We start from the raw sequence: 26,255 nt of genomic DNA on the forward strand, positions 1-26,255 counted from the left end.
TGCAGTGGTGGTTTACCCTGCAACTGCAGTTCAATAATGGATTCAAGAAGAGACAATGGTTTTCAATTTACTCAGCTTTTTTTGTTTAAGGATAGGAGTGATAACTTCCAAAGTCTTTACATGTCAGAGCCGAAATCTGAAGTTTAATAAGATTTTTATGATATACCTTTAAGTGAAATAGAAGTATGTTTTAAAACATATATATGATATAAAGTGTATATTTTTCATATTTACACATGTGCATATATAATGGAAAATATATACTAAAATATATGGTATACAGTTAAGTGAAATAGAAGTATCTTTTAAAACATATATATGATATAAAGTGTCTATTTTTTATATTTACATATGTGCATATAGAGTGGAAAACATATACCAAAACATTAATCATTCTTATTTCAGAGTTTTGGGACAAAAGGTTATTTTACTTTATTTTCATCTGCTTCTTTAATTGTGTTATCTCAAGTTTCTATAATGAGTTATATCATTTTGAAAACATATTTTCTTTTTATTATGAAATATTTTAAACATTATAAAGAAGGTAATAAGCAGCTAACTCTCCTTCTTTAGAGTAAGTATTTGTCCTGGTTTGTGTTTTAAAAATTCACAAAAATGATACTTAGCGTATACATCATTCTACAACTCACATATTTCAGTTTAAGATTTATATCCTTATGATCCAGAAATTTCTTTTCTACACAAATGTTTTAGAGAAATTCTCTCATTAGTGCATAATAAAGCATGTTTGAAAATAAAATTAGGTAACAAATTAACATTCATACAAATGAATTCTACAGAAAAATTAAAATAGATGCATTATATCTACATGTTATCCACATAGGTACATCTCAAATAACATTACATTGAATAAACAATTTATAAATAATGAAATGAAAACAGCATTCACTCTTTACCCATGTTCCTAAATTAATAGTAATATTCTCTTTCTAATAGTTGAACAGCTATCCTGGAGATCTTTCCTTTCAGCACAGCCATCATCCTCAGTTATCCCAATTCCAGCATTTACACTTAAGATATCATCCAGTACTTGTATTTCACATGACTCTTCCACATTTTAATGTTCATTTTCACTCATTTTGCCCATCTTTATTATTTTTTTTATTTTATCCTGAACTAAGGTGTATCTAAGATGTTTGTCTCCAAAATTCTAGAGTACCATCACTTTTCTTTCTCTTTTTCTTTTTCTTTCTCTTTCTTTCTCTCTCTTTCTTTCTTTCTTCTTTCCTTCCTTCCTTCCTCCTCTCCTTTCTTTTCCCTTCCTTCCTTCCTTCCTATCACTGCAATCTTGCTGAAAATGTTCCTTCGTCCCACGATAATCTTCATGCCTTCAACTTCTCACTGTTTCCTCATCTCATGAGATTTTGGTAGGAATCACTTGTCTCTTTTCCCAGCCTTGATAACAGATTAAGCTATTTCACTGATACTCTCATTAATACCGTAGATTCATGGCTTCCTTTTTGTTTTGTTTTTTGTTTTTTTGTTTTTTTGACTTTAGAATTCTGTCCACTTCCAACCGTGAGTCAGTCCTCCCCTCCGCTCCCAGTCCATTTTCTGTATTCCTTGGCTACTGAACACTGCTGGGTGAAGTTACGAAATTAGGTACCACACAAAACTCACTAATTTCTAACACAATTAGGTTTATAATTTGCTTGGTAACAACTATCTATATACTGGCTTTTTATTATGTACATGAAAAAGGTTTCATATCTTCTCTGGTCTCCTCAAGTTACCAAAATCTTTGATTATCTTACTGGCCGGAAATAATCTTGATACTCCATTGTCTTCAATTCTACTGAGGATGTTAAGTTTGCTTAAGTTCCTTTTACCTTTCACTTTTGTATCTCAATATTACTCTGTATGTTCAACCAGTATTTCCTGCCTCCTTCTTGTAGAAGAAATATGATTCCCTCCTGTCAAAACTAAGAACTACCTGTATGCCTTTGTTTTGACATCCTACACATGTCATCATGATTTTACTCTTTTACCTTTTCTCTTGTATTGTCTATTTCCCCTTTCTGTAAGGCCCCTTCTTTCCTGCTTACAAATATACTTAGATCTCCCCAATCACAATAGAATTTTTTATTTTTCTTGCTGTTACCTTAGGTTATCATCCAATCTCTTCTTTTATCTTTTACTCTTATTTGCCAAAATGTTAGTTTAACATTTTAAAATTTAAAATCAGAATTATATGAAAGACTACCACAATATAAAAGTCTGCAAAAACTCAGATTAAGTAAATATTAGTATTTATCATACTTAAAAAATATTTTTAACAGAAAAAAAAACATATCACTAAAAGCCTACTGTCCAAGCCCTCTCTTACTCCCGCCCCAAAGGCTGTCACTCTCCTGAGGTAGGCACTGCCATTCCCATGCATTTTTTGTATTTTGTATTTTCTTCAACTTTATATATATACATATATATATATGTATATATATACTATTGTTTTTTCTGTCTTTAAAAAGTTCGGATAGGGTTGCCTTCTTCAACTTGTTTTCATGCCACAATAGGTTTATAAAATTAATTCATGTTAATACATGTAGTTGTGTTTTATTAAATTTAACAACTATATAAACCTGCATTGTATGAATAAGTCACAATGTACTTATCTCTTTTCCTATTGAAGGATTTATATTGTTTTCCTTTTTCTACTATTACAAGCAGGGCTGCCATTATTTCCTTGTCCGTGTGGTAGAGTTTATCTGGGGAATGCAGCTAGAAGTGAAGGTGTTGGGTTGAAGAGTATGGATAATTTTATCCAGCATTACTAAATTGAACTTCAAAATAATTATTCAAATTTACATTCAAACCGCACATTGTATCACTGCTTGTTTCCATAAACCCTCACGAACATTTTGTATTATCAAACTTACTTTGTTTTGCCAGTGAGGTGAAAACAAAATGTTATTTTTTGTTTAGTTTTTCATTTTATTGATTATTATGACATAGAGCAGCTTTTCCTATGTGTATTGCTCAGTTGAGTGTTCTTCTCAATGAATTATCTATTTATAAGACTTGCTCATTATTTCTTTTTCTTTTTTATTATTGATTTCCATTCATTCATTTATTCAACAACTACTTACTAAACATTCACTAGTTCTAGGCACTCTTTTAGGAGCTAGAGAAACATCAATGAATAAAACAAAATGGCTGCCCCTGTGGAGCTGACATTTCTGAAGAGGCATAGATAAAGAATGTGAAAAATTAGAAAAATATATAGTGTGTTGCAAGGTAACAGCTAAAATGAAAATAAAAACAGTGCACAGTGAAGGGAACTATGCAAGTTGTAGTGTGAAATACTGTGGTCAGGGTAGTTGTTACTGATTTGATCCGACCTGAAATTGCCAAGGGAGTTAGCCAAATAGTTTCTCACAGAAAAAAGCATTTCAGAAAAAGGATACAACTAGGCCAAAGTCTGTAAGGTAGGTGCATGCCTGTCATGTCTTAGGGGCAGAAAGGAGGCTAGTGTGTGGCTGGACCAGAGTGAGCAAGGGAGGAGGACGTAGGTGGAGATAAGCCACCGCAGAGTTCTGACCTATGATCTGCCCTAAGATTTTAAGCTGTGTAAGAATACAATAGAAACAGAGAGCTCAGTTAGGAGGAGATTGTTGTTAACACTGGCAAAAGATGATGGCTTGAACCAGGATGGCAGTAATATGCATGATGAAAAGTGCTTAGATTCTGGATATACTTTGAAAATAAAGAGGGACTGGATGTGAAATGTGAAAGGAAAGAGCAGTCAGGAACTGCTCCAGGCTAGAGTTTTTCTTGAGACACTGGAAAGATGGAGGTACAGCAAATGAAATGGGAAGGCTGAGGGTAGATCATAGTTTAAGATGTCTCTTAGTCATTAAAAGCATAGTTGACATGAGGCTGGATAAAATCAGCAAGGGTGTAAGTTAGAAAAAGAAGAGAACCAAGGATTGGGCTCTATGGTAGTCTTTGAGTATTGCAAGAGTTATTAATATAAGAGGGATTATAGTCCTTTGAGAATTACATGGGTAGCAAAATTCTCTCAGTCTGAGACTTCTCTCTTCCTTTTGTTCATGATGTATATTTTAATACATAAGTTTTAAAATTTAATAACATTAAATTTATGACTATCATCTGCATTTTGGATGCTTATTTTTCATAAAATTTAAGTCATCATTTTTTATATTTATTCCTAAGTACCTCACTGATTTAAATCATATCTTTGCTGGAGTTGTGTTCCTAATTGTTGTAGGTGTATAGGATATTATTAGATCTTGTATAGCTCTTTTGGGTTCTAATAATTTGCCTTTAGATTCTCTTAGGAATAATGAATATATTGTTTTTTTTTTCCTTTCCACTCCCCATATACATTTTTAAAAAATCTTTTTGCATTAGTTAGAATCATTATACAATGTAAAACAGGCAAACAAAGGACACTTGATTTTTTCTTGACTTTGGGATGAATACTTTGGTTTTGGCTAATGCTACAGTGGTAATCATATTGCAATATATAAGCATAGCAAATCATCACATTTTGGACCTGAGGTTGTACGTCAATTATATCTCAATTTAAAAAAAAAAACTAATGTAAAAGAAGAGTATTTCTAACTTTTATCATTAAGATGTTGGCTGTAAGTTTTTGGTAGATATCTTCATCATTTTAAGGATGTCTTCTTAGGTTTCCTGAATCTAATTTTTTTTAATGAGAATTTTTTTTTAATTTTGTCAAATTATTTTATTCTTTTTTTTTTTTTATTCTGTATCCTTTGAGGTGACCATATAATCCTTCCTCCTTTAACCTGTTGGAATATTTAATTATAATCATAGTTTTTCAAATGCTAAACCATCCATGAATTCTTGAAGGAAAACTTCTCTGGTCACAAAGTGTTTCTTAGATTTTCTTTACTTAGCATGCTAATATTCTACCTAGGATTTTTGCATATAGAATTCTAATTGAGATAGGCTATATATTTTTTTTTTTTTTTTACTTTCCTTGTTTTGTTTGGGTTTCAAGATTCTATTACCTTTAAATTAAAATTGCAAAATATTCTATCTTTTTATCTCTTGTTGAACTATCTGTAAAGCCAAAGATTTCATGCTTGTGGAAGATTTGCTTAAACTCCCCTCTAAAATCATTAGGACCCACTGGGTCCATTCTGTTCACATATATTTTATATTTTTACTGCATATGTGCTGAACCACTACAGGAGCCTCTAATTGCTCTCTTACCATCCTCCATTGCCAGGATGATCTTTATAAACTTTAAATCAGATCATGTCACTTTCTAATGGTTTCCTATGGTTCATAAGACCTCGAGTAATCTGGCCTTGCCTGCCTTTCTGACCTCATCCACTGCTATTCTTTCCCTAACCCAGTATATTTCAAGGTTAGCAGCCCTCATTTTGTTCTTCAAGTTCACCAAGCTCATTCACACTTCAGGGACCTTGCACTATGTTGTGGCCTCTGCTTGGAATGTTCTTTCCTTAGATGTAAGTTTAGCTGGCTTAATTGTATCATTCATATCTCAGTTCAAATGTACGTTTCAGAAAGGTTTCACCTGAGTTCTCTTTTTAAAAAATCAACCCCTTCTCCAGTCTCTCTCTACCCATTACCTTATTCTGCTTTTGTTTATTTGGTTGGTTTACTAACAGTTACCAATATCTGAACTTATTTTTTTCTAACAAACACCAATATCTGAACTTATTATTTTTATTGTTTCTTGTTTGTTTTTCTCCCTCCCACTATAACATAAGCTCCATGGAGGTAGGAATTATTTCTCTATTATTCATTAAAATGTCTCCAAGTTCTAGAGTAGTGTGAATACCCAGGACATGGGCTCTCAAAAATATTTATTGAATGCTTAAATTAGTGAATGGATAAAAGGATCAATCTCATTCTTCACAAACATTAAAGGCCAAAAAACCCCAATCCTCACTAATCATTCATTCAACATGTACTTATTAATAACCTATTTTGTATCCCAACACTGCAGGACACTAGACAGAATGTGGTGAACAAAACAAGCCATCTGCTCTCATTAAACTTATACGCTAGCAGTAGACAACAGTAAACATTAAAACAAGTAAATGTATTTATTATATCTTATGGTATCCTGGTAAACCAGCTCTCTAAACAATAGAAACTCTGATTGGTAGCATTTTGCCAATTTCCATGGTGTAAATATTCCCATCATAGTCAGTTTCAAGCTTCCAATGTTTTAACAACTGTTAAAACAACTTCCATCTTTAACAATTTTTTTTAAAGATTTATTTATTTATTTGAGAGAGAGAGAGAGAAAGCATACATGCATGCAAGGCAGGGGGAGGGGCAGAGGGAGAGAATTTTCAGGCAGACTGCCGGCTGAACAGGGAACCCAATGAGGGGCTCAATCCCAGGACCCTGAGATCATGATTTAAGTCAAAGGCATAAACTTAACCGACTGAGTCACCCAGGTACCCCTAACAATGTTTTGTTTTTTAAGATTTATTTAGTTATTTGAGAGAGAGAGAGAGAGAGAGCGCACACGCCTGCACCCACCCATGTGATTGCAGGGAGGGGCAGAGGGAGAGAGTCTTCAAGCAGACTCCCCACTGAGCACAAACCAACCCCCCCAACACAGGGCCTTATCTCATGACCCAGGAGATCATGACCTGAGCCAAAATCAAGAGTTAGGACACTTAACTGACTGAGCCACCCAGGAGCTGCAATTTTAACAATGTTTTAACAAAAATAAATAATACCTAACAAAATTTTTGAAAATTAAATAAATGGCTTTCAAGATCATGTATTACTGACTATGTCAGACAGTATTAAGTGCTTTGGAGAAATATAAAGCAGAGATGGCTATGAGGAAATTTTGAGAAAAGCAGTATTAGTCAATATAGAGTGGCAAAGTGACGTTTGATCTGAGACCTGAAGGAACTGGGGGACCAATTGTGAGTGTTTGGAGGAACGGCATTTGAGGCAGAAGAAACAGAACAGACCAAGGCCTGAGGGCAGGACCACGCCTGGAAGAGCAAGAAGGATGGTGTGGTTGCGGCAGAATGAGCAAGTGGAGAGAAGGGGTGGGATCAGAGGACCTTACAGCCCATTGTGAGGACCTGCATGTTTATTCTGAATGAGATGGGACACCTTTGGATTGTAGCAGAGGAATAAAAATATTAATAACATAGAGTCATTTTAAAATTATTAAGACATATTGTCATGTTCTGCCTCCAAAATAAATAATAAACCCAACAATATAGTACGGAAATCCTATTTAAGTCATTATCAACTTAAGAGTATATGTAGCAAAATCTTTTTATAAATCTGCAGTGGGATTTTTCCTTTATGAATGTAGGTTACAGATGTGTGAGCAGCAAATTTCTTGTGGATAACTTGAAGCGCTCATTTATAGTTCTATCAGTAACTTGTAAATCTGGTAAATACAAATGTCTGTTTGGCAACTATTGGCCTTACTTAGGGTAAACATGAGTCTATCATGTCATACTACAAATTTCCTTGGGAGATCATTCTATGATACTCATTTTGGTTTTTAAGGGGACATCCCTGTACAGGCTTAGTAAGAGTATAAAGGATATTCACAGATTTTTATAGAAAACTGATTTTTAATGTTAAGACTAGTTTTGATGTGAATGACTTGTGCTAATAGCTTTTTAAAGTGCCACTTAACTGAATATTATAGCTAAAGAAGAATGTGGGTAACACTGCAAGAAATAATTTTGCATTTTGTATCCATAAAACTTTGGTCTAGGTTTGTGAATTGCACTAATGAGGTCTGTATTTGAGATAGTTAATACCCACTCGGCCTTCTTACAAATGCATGCCCTGACAAGAAGAGGGCTGCATAACAGAATGTGAATGGTTCTGCACAAACTCGTAAGAAGCATCAGGGGAAAAAAAGTGAAATAGTTGCCTCTTATTGAGCACTTACTATTTGCCCAGCATAATGCTAAGCTCTTTGCTTATATTATCTCCGTAATTTCTTTTGAGCTAAGTACTTTTTATAGGTCAGGTTCAGAGAATTTAAGCGAGTGATACAAAGTCATGTAAGTTGCTAAGTGGCAGGGTTAGGACTTGACCCGACAGCCTGTGTTCCCACCTGCCATGATTTATCATGTACAGTTAAAGGGTTGGAAGTAATATCACCAAATATAAATAGCTTATATTATCCCAAATATGTTTCTCCTTTAAAATCTTATAAATTACTCTGTAAGTCACTAGAGGTTATGAAAGCTTTATCTACACATGGGAACTTTACTTTTCTACCTATCATGAACCACTTAAAGTTCCTTAGTTGGCATTTCCCAAAGGATATTCCATAGACAACTAATTCCATAGACTTTTTATGGTGTCTTAAATTAAATTATTAAATTATGGTGGCTAAGTTAGTTTGAGATATACTGGGTAAACAAAGTTATAGAGGTTATTGTTGTGGTTTGTTTTTGAGGATTTCTTTGATTCTTTAATAATGGTCTTCGTGAATTTCTAAGAGATCAGATAATTCACTTTATTTCCTAAACACATTTAATCAAGGAACATTTTCTTCCCACATGGTAATCCCAGCCATGAGTGCTTTGCAAGAGCATTATTTTGGGAAAGCTCTAACTCACCCTTAAGTTCAAGTTTATAATACAAATAGAAGCATCATATCTTCAGAAGAGTGCCTATCCAAAAGTTCAGTGTTATTCCTGAAAAGAATGACTCAGAGCCATACACTTGTTTGTTTCTGTTTTAAAGACTCTGGCACTTGTTCAGCTTCTGACAGAGATGTGTAGATCTCGCTAAAATCAAAGAACAAAATTGTATTCCTTGAAGATAACTCTTATCACATTTTTAGACACCACAGGGGTATTTTCTTTGTAACTGGTAAGATATTGAACATCACCCAAAAACAAGCTTGCTTGGTTATAGACACTGACTGGAGGCGAAGCCTGGATGTTTTTGTGTTCCCCATGGCATTTTCCCATTTACAGTGTGTGTGTGTGTGTGTGTGCGTGTGCGCACACGTGCGTGTGCAATTGTGCACATGTGTGAGTGTGTGTTCCTGGCAAACACCTTTGGGCAAGTTTTGCTCTTATCAAAATAACATAATAATCAGACTTTAGTCATCTAATCAGCCTGATTTCCCCAGGAGATAGAGTAAATTGCTCCCAGACCTGGAAAATAGAAAGGGAGGAAATCTTCTAAATAACTGAAGGCTTTGCCTCACTGGGTGTGTTTCTTCTTGTCTTTGAATGAACTTTTCTCTGAGTTGTACATCAGAAAGTCAAACCCATTACATACTAAATGAGGAAGGCACTGTTATACAGAGAGTGGGCTCCTAAGTCTGTAAGGGCTGAATTCAGCTTGATTGACCCACTAACTTCCAGGCTGAGTGGCCATTATTACTTTATTATTTTTTTAATCAATCATACATTTCTCTGGAAAACAGTTATTGATTGCCTTTTATATTTCTAGACCTTGTTTTCATTCCAGGTCCACAATATAGAACAAATACAGATAAGTCTTTGAGCCTTACTTGCTTCATCTATAAATTGGGAATGTATAGGATCGGCAGTGAGAATTAAATGAAAATGGGTATATAAAGTATCTAATACAGTGCCTGGCACTCAGAAGGAGATTAACAAATCATAATGATCATAAAACCAAGGATGATAATAATTCTTACTGGTCTGGAGATTTCATACAATCATGGATATTCCTTGCACAGGAGGGAAAAAAGCAGTTGCTTAAATGTGTTTTTTTTTTTTTCCCCTAGTAAATAGCTATAATTTCCAAAGTCTTTACTCCTTGAAGTCTAAATAATACAGGCTGTTTTAAAGAAAAAATGTTATCTTAGAGGGGTATCATTTTAAGCCACATTTACTACGAATGCTCTAACTCATACTGATTTATCAGATTAGTTTACAAATTACCTGGCAAGACCTAAAAGAGTAGCAAGTTGAAAGGTACATTTTATTAAGAGAGATATAAAAAAGATCTTAGGCAAAGGAACTATCATGAGAGCTACAATAATAGAAGATTCTAAAAAAAAAACAGGGGAATAGAAGCTCTATGGGAGAAGAAAGGGAGAAGACAGATAGGTACTAAAACTCTGCAGTGGGTTCCTATCAGATTGAAAAGAGTTTCTATTAAATTTCTAGAATCTGCATAAGCAAGAAACCCATTTGGCTCTCTTGCCTTATATCGTTCTCTCTTTATTCATTACATTCTAGTCACACAAATCTTCTTCCTGTCCATCAAAGTCCAAGTACGCCCCCAGTCTCAGTTTTATGGCTTTGGGATTTTTGCATTTGCCAGAATCCTTGTGTTTGTAATGGTGTACCCCAACATTTTCCCATGGTTGGCTCAAAGGTGTCAGCTCATTAGAGGGGTCTTTCATGACCACCTGACTTAAGGTAACCCTGGATACTCTCTAACATACCACTCTATTTTATTATTTATATATAATATAATCATCATTGTATTTACTATAATCTAATTTTTTCTTTTTTGTTAACTTACTCAGTTTTTTAATTATCTGACTCCACCCTTATTTCTATAGTGTAAGCTCTATATACACAGGGTGGCTGACTATCTTTTTCACTGCTGTACCTCTAGCACTGAGGATTGTGCCTGCCATCTAGTAGGCTCTCAATAAAAAATTATTGAATGAATAAATGATTGAATACCAGCATTGAAAAAAAATCCTTCAAGGGGATGTTGAGAAATGGCAAAGAATAACTTTACCAAATTGACAATTTTGCCTAGGGCCAAAGCTGAACATAACATTAATAATGTTCATTGATATTTTCTGGACTAATTTTGACATCTCTAATGAAAGAATTGCTCCTTCATGCATGCAATTCTGGGAAATCAGTTATTATTCTAATCAATGTCTTACTAATTTGAGCAGTGGTTATTTTAAATCACCATAAAGGTGTGTTTGACCATGTGTCACAAACAGAATTTTTTACATTTCTGTGTATTATAAGGGAGAGGTGATTTTTAAATTTATGCATGGAGGATTATAATTATGTAGATACATGTTGTATATTACATACTATCAGGAAGAACAATAACAGCTTTTATTTAAATGGATGCTGGGCAAAATATCATTACATTTATTCTATCCCTGAAAAATATATAACCAATTACTTACCTTGTTTCATTTTCTTAGTGACAAATTTCAATAGTTTAAGACATTTTTTAAATCCCACAATTTCCCTATTTGCTATCACATTACTTCTAAGAATGTTAAACTCCTGCTAATCCACAAATAAGATATTCGATGCCAGTACGCCAAATACAAGTTCTTATCCAGAGCTCAAAAACATCTTGTGCTACAAACAGAATGGCAATTACTGATGCAAAAAACGTATTACTCCCTCAAGACTTTTCAGAAATCTTGATTATTTAATCAGTGTTCTTGATTTGTAAGGCTAGGTAGTTGATGGCTCCCAAAATGTGTCACATTGGACATTATCCAGATGGAGTGCCAGTTTTCATTTGAGATTAAAGAGGTAAAACCCAACAAAAAAGGTTTTCCACCATCTCGGACTATAGCTCAACTTATATCAGATGACAAATAAAACCTGGCAGTCTGCTTTGCCCATGATTTTAAAACAGAAACTTCATTGAACTGCCAGTTATCAAACGAGGTGATTAACTATGATATTGATTAAAGTTTTATACCATGTTTTTATTACTGACAAGTTTCTTTCTTCTCTCTTTTTGGGGGTTCTTTCAGTGTAATTTCAGTGTAATTCTCACATCGTGTCTAAGATTTCATTATGTCACTTATGTTTTGATATATATACTTACTGGTGCTATTTTCAAGGACTTTCTATTGTATGCTTGCAAAATTAATGTATAAGACGCACTGCATAGGAGGAATCTAAATCATGCATATTCCTTTCAAAGTTATACATAGGAGTACCATAGTGATGTTCAACTTAACTCTTCCCAGATATGCTTCGCTCTCTTATTTAGTCCTTTCATTTAATGTGTACAAAGTTCCAATTTTTAAAAACTTGGTTCTTGCTTTACACCAGTATCATCCCTGAGGTTCACAGCTCTACTAAAGAATAAGCAATAGCTACAAGGAAAGTTAGACAGGGATGGGGGAATAGCAAGTAGACAAAATATAATAATAATAATAATAATAATAATAATAATAATAATAATAAATATATAAATAATGTTCATTAGTACTGATACTAAGAAACTCACAAGAGGTTAAAGGCCCAGGAGACTGAAGTCCAAGAGTTGAGGAAGCAATCACTTCAGATGTTTAGGCTGGAGAGGAGTCAGTATCCCAGACTGTGAGGTGCATTAAATGAAAGCACTGATGGTCAGGTCGAGAAGCTGGCCTGATAAAAAGATGGGATTAGATGGTGTTGGATGTATCTTTTTATATAACATTTCCCCTTTCTTTAGCTTCAATACTATGAAAGTGCTTTCAATTTCCTTAACAGATCTTGCTCTCTCTCACTGTGGGTCATTGATAATTTTTTTTTTTTTTTTCTGGACAGGGTTTTTCTCAGGAGGGGCCTCTGAGTGTTGCAGCTGCCAAAGGCTGCACAGAGCCTCAGCACAAGCCCAGATTAGGCTACACAGCTGGATGCTAGTCTCCAGGGAAGCTCTAGAGCCCAGCTCAGCTGAGGCCCAGGTCAGCTTCTGCAGGAGGGCCTCCTGTGTGCAGGCCAGGACATCTGCATTTGGAGGCACAGCAGGAAGGGGCGGCCCCTGGGCTGCCTTGAGCCCTGCTGCAGCTCCCTCAGTTCTCTGGACGGGGTACTGGGGGCTGAGGGGCTGGCTGAGAGCCCAAGGGGAGCTCCGAGGCAGAAGCAAGCTGGTGTTCCCGAGATTGGGAGAGGGCAGCCTGGGCATTCAGAGCATTTCCCCTTTCTTTAGCTTCAATACTATGAAAGTGCTTTCAATTTCCTTAACAGATCTTGCTCACTCTCATTGTGGGTCATTGATAATAATTTGCCTTCTTCCTAGAACATTCTTTCCTTTTTCTCTCCCCTTTCCCTTCAACTTCCTGCACATGCATACTGTGTATCCCTAGGGCCCTGTATTTCTTCCATCAGAGCACTGGGGCTGTAACAGGACTGCTGGCTACCAGTCTGGGTCAGTCACCAGGTACTAAATACCTTGAAGGTAAGTGCCATATTGATTTTTATGCATCCCTGTATCTCTAGTATCCAGCACAGCACCTTCCAACTCTTTGATAAATATTTGTTAAGGGAACAAACATTGCTTATGGGTGTGGGTGGCTATCGACACTTGGGTGTAAGCAGGAAATTGATTGCTCCTTGTTGAACAGTAAGCATTAATAGTGGTAGAAAAACTGATATTTGCAGGGGCAGGGCTAAAGGAACTGAAATTCTTGACAATGATACAGGATGAGGGTATATAACTCTGTGGTGCTCCATTCAGCAGTCACTGGCATGCTGGTTTAGATATTAAGAAAGCAGCTAATAGTAATAATGCTTTCCAATCTCACTGCACTTCATACCCAAAGGATTTATTGAGTTTTATAAACACTGATTAATCATCCTTGCCCTAGTGAGGTGGATAAGAGTTATTATGCTCATATTATGAAGAGGAAAACCAAGGCAGAGAGAGATTAAGTGGTTAACCCAAGGTCAGGCAGTGAGTCATGGAGAGCTGGCACTTAGACATGGAGTTTTAAACTTGCAGCTCTCTGCTTAGTCTATTAAGCACAGAACGAGAAGTTGGATGCCTTCCTGAACCCCCTCAAAGGATGAGTAGCTCCCTTTTCCTGCTTTCCCATTGCCATTGGTATCACCAATGCCATTGTCTTAATGCATGCCAGGCATCATGCCTAGCACTTTCTATATATGAAGTTACTGAATCCTGCAACAACAATAAAAAAAAAAAAAAACCCTTGAAATAACTTTCATTTTTACCACTTTAAAGATGAGAAAATTGAGTTTCAGAAATATAAATGAACTATTATGTAGGAGACTTGGAATTCAGACCCCCTAATTATCAGAAGTGAAAGTCTATGCTACTTTCCAACATCCTTAACTTAAATGCTTGTGTACATGTTATTAGTATGTGATGGGGTCAGATGTACGGTATAGGTAAGCGTTATAATTCACAAAGGATAGCAGAGTACTAGCATATAATTGATTCCCAATAAATGTTTGTGGAATAAATAACAGAATGAAGCTAAAATTCCTCCCAAGATCACAGGAAACTGAAACTAGGGTCCAGCATTTGAATGGTTCAGAGTCACAGAGGATGAGCTGATATCAAGTTCATTGCTCTCACTCCTGGATGCAGACACTATCAGGGATGTCTGGGTGTCTACTCATAAAAGGAAGTGGAAGCATAATCAAGAGCCACCTCAACCATACCTTCACATCTTTTCCATTCCAGCAAGACATAATAATCTACCTTTATCTTTTCCCATTTAAACATTTATAAAAAGTATAGGCAAAGGTAAATATATCAAGAAATTCATTACAATTCTGTTTAAATCAAGGAAAAAACCTAGATACTACTTAAATATCCAACAAATGAGTATTAATTTAATTTACCAATATCTTATAACACCTTACAAATTATACCATTAAACACAAAGCTTAGAAGTGATCTTTTAATATGTCAGAGTACCAGTGCATGGTTATATAAAAAGAGCAGGTTCCAGAGTAATAAACAGTTACGGTCTTGTTTTCTGAAATAAAATATATGTATAAATACATAAGACTCTGGAAGGACACACCCAGATAGTTAGCAGCAGTTATCTCTAGAAAGCAGGATTATGGGCATCTTTCTTTGGTTTATCTATACTTTTTGAATCTTCTGAAACGATTATGTACTGTTCTTGTAATGAGAACAACAAAAGTTGTTTTTAAGTAACTTTTATTTTGGAAAAAAAATTAAAACAGATGCCTCAGGGAAGAATGGGTTTTGAACCACTGGAATCATAAACCAGGCACCAGCTGCCACCTGAAAATCTCGGCTTTAAAATAAGCCAGACTCCTGAACACACCCAAGCATGTGTTCTCCCTCCCATGCCACACATACTGTTCTCTGATAGAAGAAATCAAATGATTCCTTCTGTTCCCTTCCACCTTACCCTGACATAGCAAAGATGGAATGTGCACTATTTCCAAATCAAAACAGGCACAGTGCAGCAAGAGGCACTTCCAAATGATGAAATTAGATTAGAAGTTAAGGCAAAATATGTTTAACTGGCTTTTAAAGAAATTTGGTGGAACACATTACTATAAACAGTACATTTGGGCAGCCAAACAAACTTTGCCCAGAGAAAATCAATTTTGCTCCCCAAACAATGAGAAAAATTACTTTAGATTCGACATTAAATATTGTCGTATTTTTTAAGAAGCATTTCCATAACTCTGTGTAGAAATAGGAGTCAAAGGATGCCTTGGTTACTATGGTAACAGTCTCCCTCGGAAGAGCCAAGGATGAAGTAGCATACATTCGCCCTGCATATATTTGGCCAATCAATAAACAAAAGACTTAATCTGCATGCATCACATTAGGAAAATGGTCAAGGTGTATATGATTAGTAAAAGGGTAGGGGGTATTCAGGTATTCTGGGTTCAATCATCCAGCCTAATTTTCAGCTGAGCTTTGTTAACACTTTCTTCATTTAGAAACCCATTATGAAGATAAATTATTGCTAAAATGCCTGTAGATACTTGAAAAATGGAAATCTTCATTACACAATTTTAACATAACAGTATAACATGCAAGGTGGTAAACTATGATTAGGAGTATAGAAAAAATGTGTGCACACACCCAGGAGCCCCAGTAGTAATGGTAACAATAATACAGCTAAGATTTCCTGAACATTTACTATGGGCCACACATGAGCTACGTGTTTTCCGTGAAATTTTTACTGATTCTTTTAAACAACCTTAACAGTTATGACTATGAGTTTTCATTACCATTTTTCAAATGATGTGAGAACTATTTTTATTCCTGTTTTACTGATGAGGGAACTCACACTATGAGATTAAAATAAGTAGCCCAATGGCTTCCATCTTGGGAGTGCTGGAGCCCAGGGTTCAAACCAGAGCAGTGTGCTATGGTGGTGTGCTCTATCCACTACACCGAACTTCCAGCTTTGCCAGTGATCAACAGCATGGCTTTATGAAAGCAACTTTACTTTTCTGAGTCTCAGACTCAGGCTTTTGTGAGGTTACAATTCACATAAAGTATGCTAAGAGAAAGCACATAATAGGCCCTCACTATATGTTCCTACCTTCCTCTCGAAAACCTTCAGTTCCAGGGTGCCTGGGTGGCTCAGTCAGTTAAGCACCTGCCTTCGGCTCAGGTCATGATCTCAGGGTCCTGGGATCAAGCCCCATGTGGAGCCCCACATCAGGCTCCTTCCTCAGCGGGGAGCCTGCTTCTCTCTCTGCCTCTGCCTGCTGCTCCCCCTGCTTGTGCTCTCTCTCTCTCGTTCTCTCTCACTCTCTCTCTGTCAAATAAATAAATAAAATCTTAAAAAAAAACCCTTCAGTTCCTCAGAACCAACATAGGTTATTGTACATATTAACCAATCTTGACTTACGCAGCATAAAAGAGAGTTGAGAATTACTAAAATACTAAAATTTCATTTTACCTCCTGGGTATAGCCTCCTCCTCCTTGAACATGTGAACAGAATCAGCAACAAAAGCATACACATACACACACCCATGGGTTTCATCTCACATTTTCTTACTTCTATCATATGATATGGTCCCAAGAAATATGGCAGCAGGGATGGTGGCAGAAGGAAATACAGTAAAGAGAACAGTCATCAGAATACTAGCTCTGTGACTTTGAGAGCTTCTGTAACATCACCTTTCTAGGCCTCAATGTCCTCTGCTATAGGAGGAAAGAGCTGAAAGTTTATTTCTTCTAAAGAAATTCCAGGAGTAACTATCCATAATATGATTGTTGCTGTGAACTGAATGTCCCTTGCTCTTTGAACCCTCTCTATTCCTCTTACACCTTTTCCTTGGAATTTCATACGTGGCTACAGGAAATGGGTCATCTTCAATCCTCATGCACATTGCCTACCTGCCAGGCAGTTCTCCCTGTCCCCTCCCAGGGTCATCTTCATAACGGAGATTCCACAGTCTGGCCTTCTGTTGAAACCTTGATGCTCTTTGTATTCATTGAAAAGTTTATTCTCAATTCTGTCATGATATAAGTTATTACTCTGGGATAAAGACCCTAAATTGGGAATGGGACAGCAAATACTTGCTTAAGTGATCCAAATGTCCCTCAATATTAAAAAAAAAAAATGACTGAGGTATCAATAAAAAGAAAAAGAGGGAGGCACTTTAGAGGATCAATTGTTTTGGAACAAAATTATGGAATCATTTCTTTTCCAGACTTTAACATTAAGTGAAATGTTTGTGTCACCTTTAGACAGGTTCATTTTTAGTTGTTTCATGAAGCATTTTCATTAGTAGCATCTACATAGAAAAGAGTATTTAGCATCTGTTTTTCACTTGATACATTTCCTTAGGTAAAATCATAAATATAGTCCCTGAATTTCATACCTACCTGAGCATAACATGAAGCTCATATTTAAGCCATCTATAGGAAATGTTTTCTTGCAAACTCGACAATAGAGTACATGGAGCCTCTCTGTCTTTGGTCGTGTGGAGATAGGAGCTTTATGCCTTAAAAGGCACAACCAAAAGTGTCAATTGTCTGGCTCCTTAAGAGGCAGGCTCATTGTTGTCTCAAATACCAGCTGCAGTTTGAATTCACCTGGAATGGTGTTTCAGAGAAATCCTTTTTAGTGGCAGGAGAGGAGGCCTGTAGTCTAAGAAATAATTCCGTGTTGGAACTGAGAATCAAGACATTCCTCTCCCTATCCTTTTAAAACAGAATTTGCAAACTGCTGGCCCACGGGTTATCCCCAGAAGGGATTATATAGGCTGCAGTGGGGGCTGAATAGTGTTTTACATTTGAATTAATTGTCAATGTTTAAAAATCATTAGATTTCACTGCTTCTCTTGAAAAAGCTGGCAACTCTGGCCCTGCATTCCCACATGGCGACCATCTGCTGAATCTGAGTAGGGGCTGCTCAGATTTACAGTGCCATGTGCTATCCAGTGCCCCACTGGCCCCACCACTCCTGAGTGTTTACTCTTCAGTGAGGCTCAATGTCATCCTCCCCATAACATCTTACACCTGGACCACTTCACCATTTACTTTATCTAGACTGATAAATATTGAACAGCAGGTATAGCTCGGGCCCCAACCAACTGGAATTACTGCAGGCCCCAAAGCAGCGTATGGGGCTCCCTGAGATGCTGTGAGTTAACCCTTTTGTTGCGGGACTGCGTGCACAGTGGTGAGAGGTGGCTTAGGAAAGAACCCAGGGCACTTGGGTGGGGCAGCTTGTGGCGTCCCGCGGATTTTGCAGTGGAGCTACTTTCCACCTGCTGTGGATGTGACAGTACCTGGTGGGCTTGGTGCTGAATATCAGCCTCGCTTTAAGCATTTAAATGTGTGGCCCTAGCTTTAAGTGCTCACTTTTGTGAGCACATAGGTAGAAATGGACCACACAAAGCATCACTCCCAAGTGGAATACTATGCCAACGTCTGTGTTCCATTTTCCCTGGTATTACAACTTCAACCTGGATTTTTTTAAAGCAGTTTCCCAAGGAAAATGCTAAATGCCACATTAACGACTTCAAATAGAATCGGTCCTATAAGCAAAGAAAATCATGCTTACTGATAGAGAATATGAGGTTAACACAAACTTTATACTCCTGTCTTCCATTTGAGTGTCACTGAGTGCTTCATTCATGAACTGTCCCCCACTTGGTTATGTTTTAAGTTAAAAAATTAAACAATTTTCTTTAAGTTATGACAGCACCTCTCAAGCATACCTAAGAAGCTTCATACACGGTATATGTCAGAATTTCTCAACCTCAGCAGTGCTGACATGTTGAACTAGATCATTTTTTTGGTGGTGGTGGGGGAGGGACTGTCCTGTGCATTGTAACATTTTGGCAGCATCCTTGGTCTCTATCTACTAGATGCCAGCAACAATCCCTAGTCATGACAACCAAAACCTGCCAAATGTTTCCTACAAGGCGAATGATTCTTGGTTGAGAGCCACTGGTCTATAGTCCCACAACCCAAAAGGGTCATGTGGCTGATAACTGCTTATAACCCCAAGTGTAATATCATAACATGTTGTTAGGAACATAATGATGACTTAATTCTATATTACTACAAACAGAGATGTGACAATTTGTGATGTTGCTTAACATGACCTTTTAATTGCCCTTTCTTTTGGGAAGATATGAAAAAGGATAGTTTTAGATAGTCCTTTGGTATCTCCAAACTTTTTAGTTGGAGTGAGGAAAAGCACAGATATCTTTGTTTTATGTTCCCTAACTCATTAAAATTCTAACTAACTTTGAGATTTTTCTGGAACATTTGGGATGATTTCAAAAGGTCTTTCCTCTACAATACTTACTGTGACTGATTTTTTTTTTTTTTTCCAGTAGGCTCCACACCCAGCATGGAGCCCAACAGGGGGCTTGAACTCACAACACTGAGCTCAAGATCTGAGCCTAAATCAAGAGTCGGACACTTAACCTACTGCACCATCCAGGCGCCCCACTGTGCCTGATTTTTAAAGTGCATATGTGCTTAATTACTATTTTTTCCTATAAATACTGGACTGTAAAGAAGAATCAGACTTAGGGAGGTTAAGTGACTTCTCCGCAGCCAAAAACTGCTTAGAGATTTGATGCTTGCACTTGTGCTTGATCTCTTCAGAGTAAAGAATTCTGTGGGTCATTTGCCAAGATGGTATATTAAATAGTTCTTCTTATTCCCTGTTGGGGTATTTTCCACAACATTATAATAAACTACTGCTCAAATAATTGACAGGGATTATTACCTAATACTGAAAGTGCTTTTGAAACTAGCAAAATGATTAAATTAAGTTCAGGGTAGTTTTAATATTTAATAATACCAGCATTCACCTGATTAGAGGTTTTACAGCTATACTTGATATCTTGATATCTCCCTTTCATCACCTACCTTTAACAAGCCCTGTGAAAACTGCCTTAGAAATGGGTTTGAAATCTTTTCTTCTCTCACATCTACCACTCCGAGTTTGCTTGGACCCTCATTGTCTTCACGCTCAACTAGTACAATGGCCTACAATTAAGAGTTGTGCATTCTCAAATCACCCACCATTTTGATGCCATAATTACTGTTTGTAAAATTCAAATCTGATTTTATGTCTTTATTTAAAAGCTTCCCATTGCTTACAAATCAAAGGCCAAATTCTTTATGAGACACACATACAAACATATATATCTTTCTACCCTCAGATATGCTGCTACTTCCTACTACATGATAATTATTAAGCTCACAGGTTATTAAAAAAAAAGAGTCTACTGTGTGCTCTCCCATTTCTGTGTCCCCTTGGTTTGTGACATTCATACCTGGAAAAGTTCCACTTCTTTTAAACTCACCTAGAATGCTACCTTCTCCATATTTTTTACTATCACCTGAAAGACTTAACCTTCCTTGCTGTTCCAAACCTTCTAGAGAAGCATTTTATAATGTGGTCTTGGAATCATTTGTACGTCTGTTTCATGCACTAAAAAGTAAGCTCCTATAAGGTGGAAAACTGACTCTATTTTAACATGTATATTTTTCACTTGGTAATGAGTGTGCTGTATAGAAAGATGGCTTTTTAGTTTTTCAAATATTTATTTTATTCACTTTAAAATGTGTCTCTCACATGGAAAGCACTCAGTAGATATTCCCAAATAACTGCCTTATTTAGAAACTTATAATATATTTAAACAATTTCCACAGATACTTACTGAATGCTTTGTGTTCTAGTTCCTGTTCTAAGTAATTTAAATCAATAATATGCGTTCAATCACATTCACATAGAAAATAAAGGGATCTATAAAGTTTCTTAGTGTTCATAAAGAGGAGAGGTTACTTAGAGGCAGAATCAGAGAGGTTACTTTGTGCTTAGTTTTTTAATCCATACAGATCCAAGTCAGATTTTATTCTATAAAATCCATAATCCTGTTAGCATAGTACCTAGCACTTAGTAAAAACTAAATATACTTTTGTTAATGTTATTATTATTGTCATTTTTACTCTCTATTAGAGGAAATACCTCAAAATGAAAAAAATCCAAATAATGTGAGATGACAAGTTGTAAAAATAAAATCTATAATCTCTTAACAAAATATTTTTACACTTCAATTTATTTTTTAACTCCATAAGTATTTATTGAATCCAGTGAAAAATGGGATCAGCTAAAGTAGAAAATGCTATGAAAAGATGGATATGTCACTAACCTTAAAATTCAATGACTTCCATTTAAAATATTAATGAAGTTAAGAAATAAAGGACTCATTTTAAATGGTAAATTTCTATAGAGAATAGTTAGTATCCTTCTGTTGATTAGAATCTGACCCATTAGACTGTCTATATCACGAACCATGTAGTTGACGGTCTTGTAAGCCAAGAGTATAAACTTTTTATCATTTACAGTGGGGAAGGTTTTGTTTCCACACTTGCTTGGGTCTTCTCACTTTATGACACACTGTGCCACGTGGATTTGTTTAATACTGTTTGTTCCCCTTATAAGAAATTATATTCATTCAGAGAAATTCTATTGCCCACGGACAATCCAAGTTTTGTTCTTTATGTTTTGGATAATTATCTTGGGTTTTAATATCAACAATAACTTATACATTGGATAATTTTTGTCTAAAAAATTTAGTCTAAATTGACAAATATTTGAGAGATATACTTGTATTTGTTCTTATATTTGTTAACATTTCAATTATACTCGCCAATATGGCAGCAGCTAACCATATGTAGGTTTTGAACGAGTCTGAATTAAGTGTGCTCTAAAATCTCAAAAAATTAGTACAGACAATAATATAAAATAGGATATATATATATAATAGGTCATATTACCTGTGTATATATTAGTGCAAATAAATACATGTTTTGAAATAGTATTTTATGTACTAGGTTAAATAAAATATGAAAATTCAATTTTTTTTCCCTTTTTAACGTGGATATTAGAGAATTTGAAATTGCATCTACAGATCACCTCATATTGTTTTTGCACAGTGCTGGTTTCGACACTTTGTTCTTAGAATGAATCATATCTTTGTTTTCCTTTATCCTGTGTTAAATATCACTTACAGAGAATTACAGGACCAATTGCTCCAGTAATCAAGTTTTACAGATAAGGAAATGGAGGTTCAGAAACACTCGCCTGATCTACATTCATAAGGCTAACTAGAGACATAAAAGAAGTAAAACATGTATCTCCAGACTTCCAAGGCTAAGCGAAGTTACTGGCAAAGTAGCAGATAACAGTGAATAGCTGTTGGAAGAACAAATGGATAGATACCGTTCCCATGCTGTGTTGCATTCATCTATAAGATTCTGACATGAATCTTCCTTGTGTGCAATGGGGAAAAAGGCAAAGCCATTGTGTTCAATAATAATAATGATAAAGTTAGCTTTGTAAAGGAAAAAAAAAAAACTAATAAATTCCAAAATGGGATCTTTAAATAGTAAGAGATATAACTGAGGAAATGAACCTGTTAAAATATCTCTGACCACCTCTATGCTTTGTTGACTTTGTTTACAAAGTAGTAAGAATGAGATTGTGTCAATGAATGAAAAATAAAACCCACATTTCTTGGGAAGGAGGCATCCGTCTTTTTCTATTTGTAAATGCTGACGAGCAGAGTTTAAGGAGGGCTAATGTCACCCATTCATCTTAATTAAAGAGTTAATTGCTCGTGTATCCTGATTTAGTTAACCCAACCTGGTAGTGTGGGAAGCCCTTCCCTCTATGTATTTTATTGACCAGTGTAATGACATCATCAGTGAGTCTCAGGATTTATTCATGCTTCAGCCTATCCTCATAATGTTAATAGCCTTGTACATGATAAAACTTTCAAGAGGAATGGAGTCCTTGCGCCTGGCACAGAATACAAAAAGGACAGTGGCTGCTAATGTCTCGCTTCAGCTGTCATTGAAGGATTCCTTCAAAGTCTAGGGTCATGAAAATAGTAAAAAGTAATTTTAAATGCTAGTTTTCAGAAAATGTTTACATGTGGAATCATGCAGTTTTTACAACTGCACATTAAATATCTGAAAGTTAACAATATTCATTCAATATTACCAAACCACAGGCAAGTAAGCGTGTGTTACCGGGAGAGAAGATTCTGCTGGCAAAGAATATATTTGTAAAACATACATGCTCACATACACTCAGAAAAAAAACTGAGACCAAATAATTACCCATGAAGGGGATGAGGGGATTCCTAAAAATAAGGTTTTTCAACCTTTAAAATATAATTTTCCTCAAAATTCTCTACCATTTCTGCAGAAATAATGTGTTTAGATGAACTAAAAAGCTACAGCGAATACATGATTAATTTTAGACTCACACCCTTTGCTAATACATTTTAAAAAAATGGAAAAAGAGGCAAAATCAAAGAACAGCAGGGAAAAAGTACTATCTTGAGGGCATACAGAGGCAAAAACATGGAAATGATGTTCAGAGTTAATGGGCCTTTTTGTGTCTCTTCTCACATGCAGCTATGAGCAGTCCTAGTTAAAGTTAATTAAAGTTAGCGCCTTGGTTCTACAAACAAAACTGGTTCAAGAATCATTCCCTGTTTTTGAGCTACTGATTACATGTTAAATGCCATGTTATGCTCAAAGTAAGTACACTGTGGTTATATTAAGAAAAAATATATATATAAAAGCAGAAGGTTAGAGGTAGAAATATTATATATGTTTATACATAAACTTATTTATGTTATATATATACATATGTGTATAAACACACACACACATATATACATACATATACACAGTATAATGCTCTCTTATAGGCTGAGGCATCATAATAGTCTTAGGTTGATCACTTAACTCATCTGTTTCAGTATGCACATCTGTACAATGGTGACCATTACAGTACTTCTCCCATGGAGTTACTGTGAACGTGAACGAGTTAATGTTTATCACACTTAGAACACTGCCTAGCATGTGGTAATAAGCCCCATACAGGTGTGAACCATAATTATTATTCTTATGACTAAATCTGCCCTTTTAAGATAATGATTCATAGAGTCTCTTTAATATAGAGTTTCACTTTTAGTCTTAGAAATGCCATTTTTCTATTTTTCTCTTAAACTTTTTTTACATATGTCAGAAAAAATAATTGTGTTGTGATTACATATACCAGCATATATGTCCATAGTGGCAGCATCATGCTGTAGCTAAGATCCAAGACTTGTGAAGTGAAGCAAATGTTGGCTCATACCCACTTTCTACCTCTTTGTAGCTGTGTGACCTTGGGAGAGTGGCCTAACAATTCTAAGTTTTGGGTTTCTTTTCTAACAAATGAGGATAAAAATAAGATACTCCTATAGTAGTTGTGAAGATTGTGGAATCAATGGTTCTAAAAGGTTAAAATAGTATTCTGACACATAATAAAGTAAGGATAGAATTTCTACTTTTCTCCTTTTAATTATGAGAAGCCTGATGAGATATAAAAAGGAGAAGAAAGCAAGAAAAGTCTATTATTAAATATTAATAGTTGTAATCTCAGGGGGTGAGATAATGAGTTTTTTTTTTTCTTTTCTTTCTTGATTTTCTGCATTGTTGATGTTTCACAGTGAGCATGGTGGATACAAGGGGTGAAAGTGTGCTAGAAACCTAGGGTCATAGTTCAGAGGAGGGAAACCCTATTTCCAGCAGTGGATGATTAAGTGAAAGTTACCAGGTAGGAATTCTCTAGGTAGACATGGGAGATTATTACACATACAGGAGACTGGGCCAAGTTTTCAAAGCAGAAGCACACTCTGTAATAGGGGAAACTGAGCAAGCCTGATGGGATGCTCTTAAGGCTCTGTGGAAGAATAAAAGCAGAAGTTGAAGAATTAAGTAAGAGATTTAAAAACTTGAAATTTATTCTGCAGTAAGTAAATAGCCACCTAAGTAGGTAAGAAATGGGACTGTGGAATACCAAATTAAGCATTCCTTGTATTTTAAAGGAGCATGTAAGGCAAAAATCCGATAGGGAAAATTAGCCCTGAAAATCCTTTAAATCTCTCAGTACCTATAGCATGAGGGAGATGCATCTCATGTGACAGTTGTGTATAAACCATAAAGAATAAATTCCTTACCAGACAAAATTTTTAGAATTATAGTTAGACTGAGGGAGGAACAAAAGAAAGTTTATATGTAGGGGTCTGTGGGCTTCCAAAATATTTCACCTTTAGGAGTAATGTTTAGTGAGTCCCTAGTAGTAAACGGAAGGGGGGGAAATGTTATGTTTCAGTACACGTGCTGGCCTTATGCCATTCTATGCTAATATTAAGCAGCATTTTAATAATGTTTATAATTTACAATACAACATAATATTAATGGCATTTTTATACATGCTAATAGATTTGTTTGTGATTTTGATCATTAGACAAGATACTTTATCTGAAAGCATTTACCAGACTTTTTTTTTTTTTTTTTAAGCATGAAAGCAAGTAGAATATCAAATGCCTGTGACAGACTGTCAGTTACGGGTCTAAAGCAGAAATCAAGGGAATTAAAATACAAGGTCAGAGAGACTGAACGATAGAATTAAGGATGATTTAAAGGACTCACTGAAATTATGTGACCATTGGCACACATTAGCAAATGTAGGACTGCTCTGGTAGGTGGGTGGCCAGAAAGCACAGAGATGTTTTGACTTGTGGAAGTTTAGGTGAGAGGATACATTCAATTTCAGTCAACCAGTAGAACAGCAACTCTTCAAGAAGGAGGTCAGGCTAGATGAGAAAGGTTTTGGATATAGATGGAGTTGACCCAGAAGGCAAACACTTTCACAGTTAGAATTTAATTCTCTACACAAAACCTTGACTTATGAGAATGGGACTCTTACTTGTATATACTCTTAACTAGCTAATTTTTATGAAGTTCTTGAGGATGCCATCTGCATCTAGTTCTTCCTAGAAGAACTAAGGAAATGTGTCTTATCTTCATCATTAAAAACTCCATGAGGTTACATAACCTCCTGCTGAATTAGATTTCTTATATCAGTTCTTAAGGCACCTTTATTCTAAAGGATTTACTCAGACTTCCCTCAATTATAATTTTCCTACTTTGTGATGATATAATCCAGAAATATTTAATCATTTTTAAGGTGTTTTTTTTTCTTCCTATGCAAAATCTA

This window comes from Eumetopias jubatus, unplaced genomic scaffold, assembly GCF_037043125.1.
Source record: "Eumetopias jubatus isolate StellerSeaLion01/CBP00866 unplaced genomic scaffold, mEumJub1_p1.0 scaffold_5, whole genome shotgun sequence".
Taxonomy (NCBI): domain Eukaryota; kingdom Metazoa; phylum Chordata; class Mammalia; order Carnivora; family Otariidae; genus Eumetopias; species Eumetopias jubatus.